Source organism: Pteropus medius, unplaced genomic scaffold (genome assembly GCF_902729225.1).
Source record: "Pteropus medius unplaced genomic scaffold, Ma_sr-lr_union100, whole genome shotgun sequence".
NCBI lineage: Eukaryota > Metazoa > Chordata > Mammalia > Chiroptera > Pteropodidae > Pteropus > Pteropus medius.
The window spans coordinates 3504678-3515179 of record NW_024354886.1 but is presented as its reverse complement, the minus strand read 5'-3'; the positions used below and the strand labels follow the sequence as shown (position 1 = coordinate 3515179).

Genomic DNA, 10502 nt, shown 5'->3' with positions numbered 1-10502 from the left:
TTCTGTCTCAACTCGGAGACCCTCTGCTTTATTTTGGAGATGCCCATTGTCCAAGACTGATCAGAGAGACTCCCAAACCCCACCCACTCGACCTGCCCCCAGATCGTCCCTGTCATCCCCCTCGCCAACTGTCCTTTGTGAATCAGGAGACTAACAGATAATCAGCCCCTCTGGCCCAGAATTTCACTTGTTGAAATTAATCCTTAAAAAAAGAGGCCCTCAGATGCTCTTTCTCCTCTGTGAAAGATGCCCTGACCAGTGCCCCCACTCCCCCTTCCTACACGCCAGACCCAGCTCCTTCTCTGTGGGGTTTAGGGACTTCTCTGTGGCGAGCAGGGGCTCTTCTTTGTTTCTCAGCACCCAACAAGTGCCTGCCTTCAAAATATTGCAGATGACATTTGGCCAAAAGGGAAATTGGTTTATGCCTGCAGCTGGTCCTAACTCTGTTATTTAGGGATAACAAAAGATGGGAAAAGTAAGTAAGGCTAGACACTGGGTTAAATTGTCTGCTGCAGCTGCTAGCCTAGAGTGTGGTTTGGCCATATCTATCAAAATTATAAATGCATTTCCTTTCTGACCCTGCAATTTCACTTCTAGGAGTTTATTGACAGATGGATGTTCACATATGTAAAATGATACATGTACAATATTAGTCACTATTTGCAACAGATTGGAAACAACTTAAATGTTCATTTATGGAGTCTAGTTTAATACATTATGCTTCAAATATATAGAGGAGAATCCTATGAGGGATAAAAAAAAAGATTGCTTTTTCCGCTATCTGGAGCCTTGGAGGCCTGCTGAGAACAGGACTTCTAAAACAACAAATATGTCTGGAAGGCTATGGTCCAAGGCTATTTTTGCTGGCTATAAGCGGGGTCTCCGGAACCAGAGAGAACACACCACTCTTCTTAAAACTGAAGGCGTTTATGCTCGAGATGAGACTGAGTTTTATTTAAGCAAGAGATGTGCTTATGTGTACAAGGCAAAGAATAACACGGTGACTCCTGGTGGCAAACCGAACAAAACCAGAGTAATTTGGGGCTAGGTAACTTGTGTTCATGGAAACGGTGGTATGGTTTGTGCCAAATTCCAAAGCAACCTTCCTGCTAAGGCCATTGGACACAGAATCGTGTAATGCTGTGCCCCTCACGGATTTAAACTTAGTAAATAAAGTAGATTTGTTCTCTTGTAAGCAAACATTCAAACAAACAAATAAACAAAATGATTGAGGAAGCTCTCTTTGAATATAAATAGGAAGACTTCTAAGATATATTGTTGAATTAGAAAGGAGGGTGAGGAAGAGAGTGGTAGTTCATTATTCTTTGTGTAAAAAATGGGGAGGGGTCTGGGGAAGGAATACATTTAAGTGTACATGTGTTTGTTTCGATATGCATAAAAGGGTCCTTCACAGAGGACTCACAGCGAATGGGTTAACAGTCAGTACCATGAGAGAAAAAATGGGCAAATGAGGAACAAGGTGGGAAGAAATCTTTCCACTAAATGCTCTTTGAATATTTGGAATGTAAATGTGTTAACCTATTAAAAAATAAAATGCAAAATAAAATTAATAAAGACTATGAGGGAACATTGGAAAATGCTTATAAGATAGGTAGGGAAAAATTAAAACTATATTCAGTGAGATCATAACTATGTAAAACAAATGCATGTTAAAATTTCTATATGTAGAAGAAAAATTCTAGGTAATTTTTATTTCCTTTTTTTGTTGTTTTTCCCCCAGAAATTTCTATAATATATATTGCTTTTATTATTAGAAAAAATTAGTGATGCAAGAAAATACATATCTACTAAGAGAATGTATATTCTGTATAATCTCAGTTATGAAAACAAGGCATTGAAAAAGAATGGAAGGAAATATGCAAAGTGTTCACAGTGGTTGTCTGTAGATGTGAGATATTAGATAATTTTTATACTTTGTATTACTTTCATGACGGAAGGAACGGAAGGAACGGAAGGAAGGAAAGAAGGGAGGAAGGAAGGAATTCTAGTGGGAGGGAATTCTTCAAAATAACAGTTGTGTTAGGGTGTAAGATTATGGGTAATTTTTGTTGCTTTGTTTAGTTTTCCAAACTTTTCATTATGTGGTTTTATTGTTATTTTAGCGGGAATAAAACCCTCATTGCTGCAGAGCAGGATTTCACTCTCCAAAGATCTGCTGATTTGTGCTAAAGAGCTGGAGCTCCTACATGCTTGTTACTCATTGCAAGTAAGAAAGCAAAAGGGGTTGCTCTCGATGATGGGAGATTGCTACTGGTGACATGTCACTGGGGAGAGAGAGCAAACATCAGAGCACCCTTAGCCCTTAAAATATCTCAGTGGGCAAACATTTATGGAGCCCCTCAGCCAGGCTTGGTGCTGCGAAAGTAAAGAGTAGTAAGATACAGTCTCTGCCCTCCCTGGGCTCCAGCCTCCTATGGCATTCTAAGGCAAGAGTGTTTCACATGGAGGTGGAAGGGGTGTCCTCAGCGAGGCCTGAGCAGAGGCCTGGCAAGATCTGGCCTTGCAGACAGTGTCTAACTTCACCAATGGACAAAATGAGGCCGGTCTAAAATTAGGATTGTCCAAGGGTGAACCCTCACTGGTCCTCACTTGCCTTGCCATCGTGAGCACATATCCAAGCAGAATCTTCTTGGTGGAAAGACACCATTAAGTGATTACAAAGCAAACTGTCCCATAAGAGTTTTGGTCGTCCAAACTCAAGAGACCTGGACTTTGCTTCTGGTTCTGCCATTAACTATCTATGGGATCTTGGACAAGTAATTCTACCTTTATGAACCTCAATCTCCTCATCGTAAAGTAGGGAGAATCATAATAATAATGAATAGTACCTGCCCTGAATTCCTCCCAAAGTGTTTTGTGAGGATTAGATAACAAATGTATATAAAAGCACATTAAAACTATAAAGCATGGCAACTGATGAATGGATAAACAAAATGTGATATATCAACACAATGGAATACTATTCAATCTTAAAAAGGAATGAAGTACTGGTATATGATTCAACATGCGTGAACCTTGAAAACCTTACGATAAGTGAAAGATGACAGACACAAAAGACTGCATATTTTATGATTCCATTCATATGCAATGTTCAGACTAGGCAAATCCATAGAGATAGAAAGCAGATCAGTGGTTGCCAGGGGCTGGGGGGAGGGGGATGGAGAGTAACTGCTTGATGCGTACAGTGTTTCCTTTTGAAGTGATGAAGATACTCAGGAATAGATGAATAGCAGCGATGGTCGCACGACATTGTGAATGTACTAAAGTCACTGAACTGAACACTTTAAAAATGATTAAAATGGTAAATTTGTTATAGGTATTTTACCACACTTTTTAAAAACTGAAATAAGTATAGATGATTCAAATCTGAGTTTATTATTATGATTATTTCCACAATTAATAATAATAAAAAGATTAGATGTCCAGAATTTCAGAGTTCTTCATCTCTACCAAGGCAGTGTGAAAAGTGACTAGAAAAAGAAAAGAAAGTCACACTCAGAAACTGATCGGAGTCCCAGGGACACAAGTCATTCATCCTGGGAGCAGTGTGGCCAGAGGGGAATCCTGGAATGCCAAGGCCAGGGAAGCACACTGATCTGGGAATTTTAAAAACCATTTTGTGGGCTCACCCTTTAATTTTGTGATCCCTCGGGGGAGATTTAATCCCCAGCCTCCTGGCCCCAAACCATTTCCCAGCCAGACAGGAAAAGTGCTTTCTGGTTCCTGCCCAGACGGCAAAGGGCAGCTTCCTGGACATAAAGGGGCTGGAACCTGGCTTAGCTTCCTGCGTGACCGCAGACCTGTAAGGCTTCAGAACTGGAGACTTAGATGAAGACTTCTTGATGATAATGATGTGACATAAGAGCAACAATTCATTCACAGGACACTCAGATGTGCAAAGAAGATATTGTTCCTTTCTTTTTTTTTTTTCCTGTTACTGATTTAATCTGTCTCATGAGCCCCACCTCAGAGAGTGGGAGTTGCAAAGGAAGAAGATAACTTGTCAGTTGGGCATCTTGGTCCTTTCCCGTTTAACCTGCACCTAGCAGATAATATTCAGTAACCTCATTAATCGGGCCATTTCTCCCTTCCTTCCCCAACCCTCTCCTTATGCAACCTTGGGGTCAGTTCTCACACATGGAACCCGCTGCTCCCTTGGCCCTTTTCCTTCTCCCCACAATGCACAGGGCCTGAGGGGTAGGCACACCCTCTCCATCAGGGTTTCTTAAATTTCCCTGACAAGAAGCTGTAACTGGGGCACTAAGAGTATGATCAAGTAAATCCGGGGCAGGACCCAAGAATCCATATTTAGTTCTCTCTCAGGAAAGTTAGAGAAATACTGCTCTGTGCCATATACTGGGTTCTCTCTAGCCTGGCTTACAATAACCTTAATGGTCAAGTCCTCCAGGCTGAAAACATTTATAAAATTATTTCCTTCTTTCCAAAGCCTGGCTTTCAAGATTATTGTCTTGCAAGGAGCAATGCATCAATAAAAGGAAACTTGTTAGTTGAAGGAGAGCAATGACTTTGTTGTAGAAACTGGTTATTTGCTCCCCTTTTGACACTACAGAAACCTGCTGATTCTGGCCTGGGGAGCCTCAAAGGTCAGCAGGATTAATGGAGTTACACTTTCAAAAGTATTTTTTAAATCCTCAATCACTAACAACAATAATATCTAATATTCATTGAAAACCTACTATGAGCAAGGCATTGTTACATGCATTCACAGATTATCTTTCTTAATCTTCACAACAACTTTACACTATAAACTATCCCCAGTTTACATGTAAGGAAACTGAGGTGCATAGAGGTTCAACAATTTGCCCAGGGAAGAGACAGGATTCGAAGTGATGTCTGGGTAACTCTAAGTGTTCTTTTACTCACTAAGATACTCTTCCCCTTCCCGAGTTTGAGGTCTCTTAGAAATCATCTGGTCCAATCTTTCTATTTTACAGGTGTGGAGACCTAGGCTTGGAGAGAGAGAGTGACTTACCAAGGACACAAGAGCTAGTCAGCAGCAAGGCTGGGAATACATTCCAGGGCTGGGGCTCCTGATCCAGTGCTCCTCCCCTCATCCTCAGCACTGGCATTTGACTTGCGATTCTCAACATTCCCCAGTTGCTGCTGTACAGAGCTGCTTAACTGCCTAAGGACAGCGAGAGTCTTCAGGGGTCTGAGATCTGTCAGATGGTTTCATAATTTTAGTTAATTCTCGAAACATTGCTTCGATGCTGTTGCACCATGTTTCTGTTCATCGATTTCTAATGTGCACATTTTTTGGTTATGACTCTAAACCATTTGCAGTCTAATTCTGTTTTGCAGATTTTTTAGGAGTCAAAAAAAAAGGTGAGGCTGGTAGTCCCATCAGAGCATCTCTGGACCATAGCAGTTTGTTTCACCTTTGCAAAGTGCAAAGCCCTGAGGCAGGGAACTCCTCTGAGGGTGTGAATAATTGGGGTGAGAAGCCTGTTGACACTGGTCATAGGATCTTTGTCCCTGCACATTTCACAGCTTGGAAGGGGAAACTCCGAAATCCCAAGTGGAAGAAAAAAGGGAGTCCACATTTAGTGAGCGGCTGCTATGAGCCAGACCCGGTGTTAAATACTTAAAAGAATTATTTCATTTAATTCCTAACCTTGCCCTGCAAGACAGGTACTATTATCCTCATTCCACAGATGAAGAAATCAAGGCTCTGAGACTGTAATTTGCCTGAGGTCTCACAGCTTTTAAACCAGATGACCTGGAATTTGCACTCAGAGTCCGTTGGATTCCAGACATTATATATAGGACACTATGGAGCCTTCAAGGGTGAAATGCCACCTACAAGCTTTACCAAGTCTTTGCAGGTCCCACCAAGTGCTGCCGGACATGATTCTTCATCATCCTGATCCTCACCTGGGCTAACATTTCCTTATTCTGTGCTGCTCTCATCTGAAGTCCATACTTGTCCCTATCTCAGCTTTTATTTTCTGGCCAGGAGGAGTTAACGGCCTTAATGAGGTGTTCTGGAAATATCAATCATTGCATGGCCCACGCACACCCCTTCTGGGGGGACTGCTTACCTCAAAACCTGTCCTCCAGGGTACCAGCTGATTGCTCCAAGATGGACACCTGACCAAGGTCAGTTCAGCAGTAACTAGCTCAACTACTTGAGCTTTGTGGGATCTTAGCGAAGAGGAGCTGTTTCCATCAGATGCCTTTTCAAAAGTTGGAAACTGGGCACTGAATAAGTAGTGGCACTTGAATTATAAATGCTGATTTGTAGAAAGGCGCCTAGGAAGTAGGGAAGGATATGATGGTCCACCTCTGAACTGATGAATAAATAAGCCAAGCCTATGCAATGAGAAAGGAGTAGAGCATATGTGCAGTGGCAATTTCCATGAGGACATGCTGTATAGCAGTTCCTGTTCTTGGATTCCCGTGAACCTTCTCTATCCTTTCATTAAAACCCCTTTTCCTGAGGTTAATTAATTTAGGGTTCCTTCTCTTCCTTGAAACCTAAGAACCTTTTTCTAGAGCAGGAGGAAACTTGAAAAAATTTATAAGGTCTGAACTTCCTTTCAATTGGCAAAGAACACCTTTGGGTTAAGAGTTCCCAAAGGACTCCAGCCATCAAGTCACAGGGAGCCCTGATCCATATTCAAATGTATGTTAAATGCAGCAACAGATTAAAAGGCTGAATAAAACTATTGCTGCAGTGAGACAGAATTATGAAATGCAGAGATAAGTACAAAGCACAGCAGTGTGGGACCATTTAATGCAGGTGCAAACAGCCTAGCAGATTCTCAGTAACCTTTGGGGTCTCATTACATGAGAGCACACTAATGTTGAACCTGAACCCTCTGTTAAGAAGGGAGAGGAGGGATGATACATTTTGGGTTGACTTACATCAGAAATAATTTAAATAATGTTTTGGCTTTTAAATGGATAATAACTTCAATAACATTAAATTTCTCTCATGATAGAAAAATACTTCTATGTCTCCTATGATTATTTTATGTGTTACCTTTCAAGAAGAAAGAGCAACCTACCTTAGAATTCTCTTGGAGATATTATTGCATTATCTTCTAGCCTCTATTACTGTTGAAGAGAAGTCTGCTCTTACTCTATATTAGTTCCTTTGTAGGATACCTGTCTTATTTCCCTGGCTGCATTTAAAATATTTCTGTCTTTGGTGTACTGCATTTGCTCTTACATATATATCTACCCATGGAGTTAAAAAAATGCTGTTCAGGTTTCAATACGATTCTTCAATCTGATGATATATGTTGTATAATATGTTGTATTACTGTTGAAGAGAAGTCTGCTCTTACTCTATATTAGTTCCTTTGTAGGATATCTGTCTTATTTCCCTGGTTGCATTTAAAATATTTCTGTCTTTGGTGTACTGCATTTGCTCTTACATATCTACCCATGGAGTTAAAAAAAAGCTGTTCAGGTTTCAATATGATTCTTCAATCTGATGATATATGTTGTATAATAAAGAATCTGTCTGGTCTTTGTCCTGGGTTCCTGGAAGGGAGCTCTTACACCCATCCCGATATTCCCAACTGATAGGAGCGTCTTTGTTAGTCATGGTGGGACCCTTAGACCACATCTGAGTTTATGTTAATGAGTGATTCAGGACGGGAGCAGGTCACACCAAGAAAATCAACCACCTAATTAGAGGGTTGGGGATTTGAACTGTGGTATCGGCCGAACTTCCTCTGGGGAGGGAGGGGAGCTAGAGATTGAATTTAATCAATCATACATGTATAACAAAACCCCAATAAAAACTGGACACTCGAAGTTTGGGTGAGCCTCCTAGTTTGTAAATGCATTGATATGCTGGGAAGGTGATATATCCTGATTTCACGTGAGGGCTCATGGAAAGTCCGTGTTTGGGACCTTCCCAGATCTTGTCCTATGTGTCTCCTCATTGGCTTGTTCTGATTTGTATCCCTTATAATGAAACTGTAATCATTAAGTGTAGCACTTTCCTGAGTTCGCTAAATCATCCTAGCAAGTTATGGAACCTGAGGGGGTTATGAGAATCCATGAATTTGTGGCCAATTGGTCAGAAGTGAGGATGGTCTGGGGACCCTTGAACTTGCAGCTGTCATCTAAGTAGGGTAGTCTTATTGGAGAATGTATCCTTAACCTGTGGAGGCTCTGCTAATTCTGGGTGGTTACTGCCAGAACTGCACTGCGGTATTGCACATATCTTTGTTCACTCTGGGAAGATTTCAGTGTTAGACACATGTGCTCATCAAATACTAACACTGATTTACTGAGAAAACTTTAATGACTCCCTATTGCCTGTTCTTCCTATTGGAGCAAACCGTGGCTCTTCTGCTTGGCACCAAAAACATGCCATTAAGTGTAGGAGAAATAATGTCATACCTTTGATGTCAAAATAAGACAGTATAAAATAGAGGCGGTGTGGCAGATGGCATTAATATTCCCGTAGCAGACATTACTGATGTTCGGCCCAGATCTTCTCAGATCTCTTTTCAAGTTCTGTTCCTTCTCAATTTCTGTGCGATTTTATTTCTAAGAGCCGTGTACCTATGGCTCTTTTTGAAGGACTGCTCCAGGGCTATTGGAGCTGCTTCACCCAGCTTCAGAAAGCCAAAAGTGCCCAGTTGCTTAGGTCCCCTTGAAGCAGTCCTTCACCAATAACTGACAGCTGTGGAAATATGAAAGCTTAGCTCCCTGCCCTGAGTTAGGATAGACTCTGAGGTATAATTTACACTCCAGAATCCTCTGCAGGATGAAGCTCAGCCCAGGACTTTGCTTAAAATTATACCCTTAGCTTTGCCTCCTTCCCTTTACCTCCCCCACTCTTTTCCTGGATTCTCCTAGGAACACTTCTTAATATATCACTTACCACAAATCCTTGACTCAGGGTCCACTTCTGGGGAACCTAAAAGTTTCCAACCATTCACTGCTGAACAGGTTGCCATGTGACTTGCAATGCTTGGGGGTAGGGGAATCTATTTCTCAGTCCCCATTGAGTCAAGATCGGCCATGTGATGTGCTTTCACCAAGGGAATGTGACAAGAAGTAATGTATGCTACACATTACTTGACTCTTAAGAATCATCACATGTTACTAGAATTGCTCTTTTCTCTGGGAAAAGGCCAAGATAGGAGCTTCTCTTTCAGCCTAGATCCCAGAACAAGACATGCAAAGCAAAACTACAGCTGACACAGAGCCAGTATGTAAGGTGAGCAAGAGTAAACCTTTATTATTGTAAGACACTGAGATTTTGGGGTTGTTACTACAGCATAACCTAACAGATGTAATACAGGAAGGGTAGCATAATAGTTAAAGAGCATGTGTCCTGGAGTTAGACAGCCTGGGGTCAAGGCCAAACTCTACCACTTACTACCACTTGGCCAAGTTACTTAGCTGAGCCTCAGTTTCTCCATTCATAAAATGGGAATATTAATGATATCAACTTCATAAGTGCATCAAATGAGTTAACACAAAGTACTTTAAACAGTGCCTTGCACATGGTACACGCTTAATAATTAACTAAAGTGTACTAATTGCAAGTGATAGCTCATCTCCAAGTTTCCAGTGTTTCTCCCACAGACACTGAGCTTGTTGGTTGTCTCCCCAGCATCCCTTCCACTCTTCCCACAGTCTCAATTTCTATTTGGCGATCTACGTGGTTCTAGGGAAAGTGACTTCACTTGACCTAAGAAGAGCAACCGACCAGTAGTGTGCTGCTAAACTGGATTCTAGGAGGGTGGGAAGGGAAGACAATTTCCATGGTGAAAATACTGCCTCCGTGGCTGATTTCAAACTCCCAGTGGTTTAACAACTGGTTTGCAAGATTCTTGAATATTTAACAATTAGCTGGTGAGCCGGCACTCCTCTAAGCCACGCCTCCAGCCATAATATGTAAGTGCAAGTTGCTCCAATCAGTGAGAATCTCAAGACTTCTACAACTCTGATCGGGCATAAACATTTCCCCTGCACGTTGTAAAAATATGTGTTCCAGAATGCATTAAGTTTAGCATATGAAATTGCCAATATTTAACTAGTTTTGATCTACACAAAGGGCAATTTCATATGTTCGACCTAATACATCGAACGCACAGGAAAACGGCATAAGTTCAAAAGAAGGAAAGAGGAGGAGGAGGTACATCCCACCAGAAACAAATCTGAAGTACGACCATGTGAAGTTTAAAAAGAGATGTTAATCCTTTACTCCACAAAGGGTATTAAGTATAATTTTGAACAATTAGCTTCTTTATTATTCAACTACACACCCCCTGGAAAGTATCATATTATACCATACAAGCTTATCTAACATCTTTCTTCCAACCTTGTTTTCACGATATTAAACCTAGATTCCCTTTTCATCACAGCTGAGAAATTCACAAAGATCTTAGGAGAGATTTTGGCGAGCACTTCTCGACAGGTTTTCGGGGGGGAAATCAGGGTCACGCTATCCAGGGAGTTCCATTTTCCTGCGTTTTTCTCGCCGT

The 10502-nt window shown here is 41.3% G+C and overlaps 1 pseudogene; it reads left to right on the top strand.

Annotated features, from left to right (window-relative positions):
* The first annotated feature begins 763 nt into the window (after positions 1 to 763).
* LOC120597563 (60S ribosomal protein L35a-like) lies at positions 764 to 1161 on the top strand (annotated as a pseudogene).
* The last annotated feature ends 9341 nt before the right edge of the window (positions 1162 to 10502 follow it).